General features: G+C 38.7%; 1 pseudogene; it reads right to left on the bottom strand.

Moving 5' to 3' along the window:
• Positions 1-527: 527 nt before the first annotated feature.
• On the bottom strand, positions 528-1,840 carry LOC115271534 (annotated as a pseudogene).
• Positions 1,841-4,367: the final 2,527 nt, after the last annotated feature.

Raw genomic sequence — 4,367 nt, 5'->3', positions numbered from 1 at the left:
TACATGATAATAGAATCATAGGACTGGAAGGGACCTCGAGAGGTCATCTAGTCCAGTCCCCTGCACTCATGGCTGCACTAAGTATTATCTAGACCATCCCTGACAGGTGTTTGTCCAACCTGCTCTTAAAAATCTCCAATGATGGAGATTCCACAACCTCCCTAGGCAATTTATTCCAGTGCTTAACCATCCTCACAGTTAGGAAGTTTTTCCTAATGTCCAACCTAAACCTCCCTTGCTGCAATTTAAGCCCATTGCTTCTTGTCCTATCCTCAGAGGTTAAAAAAAACAATTTTTCTCCCTCCTCCTTGTAACAAGCTTTTACATACTTGAAAAATGTTATCATGTCCCCTCTCAGTTGTCTCTTTTCTAAACAAACCCATTTTTTTCAATCTTCTCTCATAGTTCATGTTTTCTAGACCTATAATCATTTTTGTCGTTCTTCTCTGGACTCGCTCCAATTTGTCCACATCCTTTCTGAAATGTGGCTCCCAGAACTAGAAATAATACTCCAGTTGAGACCTAATCAGCGCAGAGTAGAGCAGAAGAATTACTTCTCGTGTCTTGCTTACAACACTCCTGCTAATACATTCCAGAATGATGTTCGCTTTTTTTGCAACAGTATTTCTGTTGACTCTCATTTAGCTTATGGTCCACTATGACACCCATATCCCTTTCCGCAGTACTCCTTCCAAGGCAGTCATTTTCCATTTTGTATGTGTGCAACTGATTGTTCCTTCTAAATGGAGTACTTTGAATTTGTCCTTAATGAATTTAATCTTATTTACTTTCTCTAGTTTGTCCAGCTCATTTTGAATTTGAATCTTATTCTCCAAAGCACTTTTAACCCCTCCCAGCTTGGTATCATCCGCAAACTTTAGAAGTGTTCTCTCTATACCATTACCTAAATCATTGATGAAGATATTGAACAGAACCGGACCCAGAACTGATCCCTTCAGGTCCTCACTCATTATGTCCTTCCAGCATGACTGTGAACCACTGATAACTACTCTCTGGGAATGGTTTTCCAACCAGTTTTGCACCCACCTTATAGTAGCTCCATCTAGGTTGCATTTCCCAGTTTGTTTATGAGAAGGCCATGCGAGACAGTATCAGAAGCTTTACTAAAGTCAAGATATACCACGTCTACCACTTCCCCACTATCCACAAGGCTTGTTACTCTGTCAAAGAATCCTATCAGGTTGGTTTGACATGATTTGTTCTTGATAAATTCATGCTGATGGTTACTTATCATCTTATTATCTTCTAGATGTTTGCAAATTGATTGCTTAATTATTGGCTCCATGATTTTTCCAGGTACAGAAGTTAAGCTGACTGGTCTGTAATTCCTTGGGTTCTCCTTATTTCCCTTTTTATAGATGGGTACTATATTTGCCCTTTTCCAGTCTTCTGGAATCTTTCCTATCATCCATGACTTTCCAAAGATAATCGCTAATGGCTCAGATATCTCCTCAGCCAGCTCCTTGAATATTCTAGGATGCTCAGACACTGGGGACTTGAAGACATCTAATTTGTCTAAGTAATTTTTAACTTGTTCTTTCCCTGTTTTAGCGTCTTCCAATCCTACCTCATTTTCACTGGTATTCACTATGTTAGATGTCCAATCACCACCAACCTTCTTGGTGAAAACTGAAATAAAGAAGTCATTAAGCACCTCTCCCATTTCAACATTTTCTGTTACTGTTTCCCCCTCATCATTGAGTAATGGGCCTATCCTGTTCTTGGTCTTCCTCTTGCTTCTAATGTATTTGTAGAAAGTTTTCTTGTTACCCTTTATGTCTCTAGCTAGTTTGATCTCATTGTGTGCCTTGGCCTTTCGAATTTTGTCCCTACATACTTGTGTTATTTATTCATATAGCAACAGTAACCTGGATGGCTTTCTTTTATGTACATCTAGTCAGGAAGTTGCAACCATTTATTCTGGATGCAGGCCTTGCTACTGTAGTCCGCTCTACCTGGGCTACACCTTAAATAAGCTCAAAGAAAGAAGCCAGTGCAGAAGGTGGTGGAGTTCTTCTCTCCAAGCACACCCGTGCTCTAGAAGCTATTCTGGTGCCTGTTATTTCCAGGGAGAAATTTAAGTGCTGGTCTTAACCTAAAATACCCTAAATGGAACCTACCTACTTTAAATCTGTTTCATTCCCTGCACCGTCTTTGATCACAGCTGTGGTCTGCAGAGGCACTTGCATTGGAGCTCCCTCAGTTTGAAAGAGAGGGAGCTGCTGTCAGACTGTTCTCTGTAAGGGGCCCTAGACTTTGGAAAACACTTCTTCCACATATACTTAGTTCAGATCAACCCACATCTATTGACTTTAGGACACAATCCAAAGCCCATCTCTGTATGTGAGTTTTTAGGGAGGATGGGGCATGCAGAGGTATGGGATATATGCAAAGGCAAAAAGAACTGCACCTGGATTAGGGCCCATTGCTAAATAGCTTATGAGGGGTGTACATGATGATTTAATGTTTTAATAAGCAGCTAATCAATTCTTACTGATAGTTTAGAGTATAACAGGTTAATAGGTTACTTATAACTATGGCTTAGAATGAGGGTTAGGTGACATTTTTCTTCCCTCTCCCTCCCCCCCAGCACATCTCTCCTTCCACACTCAAGTCTGATTCTCTGATTACACCAGCAATATGTAAACCACAGCAGTCATCTTTACTGACAAGTTTGTCATCTGGTCTCTAGTCTGGGAAAAAGCCCTTTTGGTGCTATCACGAAGTATCTTTGCAACCAATACATCCACTCCTCTCTTAGATGTTTTCTAAGTCCAAAGCTGTTCTCACACATGGTCTCTTCACCACCAGAGCATAGTTGAAGGATAACATATTTTCAGCTTTATGCCAACTCCAGCCCATTTAGCTGAACAATCTCTTCAGAGATTACTATAGAATTTGTGATGGTCACCACTCAGGCAACCTCTACTAAAACTCTATCTCCTACTGGGTTTGCATTATTTTTACCAAGTACAGTAAACTGTTTCACTTGCAACAAGAACAAAAATGTCTTTTGATCAGAGCTGGTCAGAAATTTTCTTATGGAATATTTTTCCATGGAAAAATCCCAGTTTGTTGAAAGCAACACGTTTCCGCAAAATGTTTAGATTTGGGCAAAATTTTGCTTTGAAGAAAAACTCAACAGTGCATACCAATGTCTCCTTTTTTAATTTCAAAATTAATTTCCATGTCAATGTTTTATATTAAGTAATATTTTTTTTTAAAAAGTCAACACAGGAATGAAACTTTTGAAACAAAATGTTTCAGTGAACCCAAACTTATTTATTTTATTTTTGGAATTTCATTTTGTGGAAAATTAAAAAAAAATTGTTTAATTCCAGAACAAGAAAAAAATCATGGAATTTCCCATAACATGGAAAATCTGGTTCCCACAACTTTAGCAATTTCTGTATTCTATGATTTGGGTCTTCTTTCAGAAGCAAAAATATAGTGTGTCCTCTGAACTAGCCTACAAGTAAGCAACTACCTTATTAATGAAGAAGATGATATAATGCCTCTTGAGTTTTGGGATACAATGCTGAGTTAGCAACAAAACCTTACTAGGGCCCTTTGAAATTTTTTATTTTACTTCCCCAATTAAACTGTCCAGGACACAGACTGCAATAACGGTGCACAGCTGCTCTCAATCAATTTATCCCCTGATGAAGAATAGGACTGTGCATTAACCATTTTTATTTCAGTGTCTGTTCTAACTTTTTATGGGAAACTTAAAAAAACCCCATCTTTGTTGGAACTCTTAAATATTTTCACAATGATCGGAGAGTGCACAAAGTGACATTTCCCATACCTTATAAAAATAAAACTCCATAGCAGAAGGCACCCTATAGGCAAGAAGTGGGATTTTTGTCACTAAATCATGCTATATGCTATATCTTATGAACATTACACAATCCACAAGAGGAAAAGAGCCTGTCAACCTGTCTAAATTGGCCCTTAAACTTCAGGAATGCACATGTACCTGCCAATTTAATTGGCCTCTGGCACCAGGAAAGCAATGTGACTGAGGATTGTGGAGAAAGTAAATAGACATGGTTTTAATTACTTCAGAAAAGCTTATCTGCTTCTTGAACATAGACTTGGTCAGAGAGCTTTGAATGCATTGAGACATATGCCGAACCCCATGCCACTGTATTGTAAGGAGAATCTGAACTGATGGCTTTCAAGGAAATACTTTGTCAAACTGTGGTAAATTGGGTATGACAGCATTAGCCCATGTTGCTGCTTTGAAAATTTAATATAAACTCTGGAAATACTGCCTCGAGACTCCATAGTTTTTTTCAGACTGAGAGCAGAGAGAAAGGAAAATCATGAGTTCTTTGCGGAGC

Source organism: Terrapene carolina, unplaced genomic scaffold (assembly GCF_002925995.2).
Source record: "Terrapene carolina triunguis isolate 2854851 unplaced genomic scaffold, T_m_triunguis-2.0 Scaffold35098, whole genome shotgun sequence".
Classification (NCBI taxonomy): Eukaryota; Metazoa; Chordata; order Testudines; family Emydidae; genus Terrapene; species Terrapene triunguis.
This window is presented reverse-complemented; position numbering and strand designations above follow the sequence as displayed.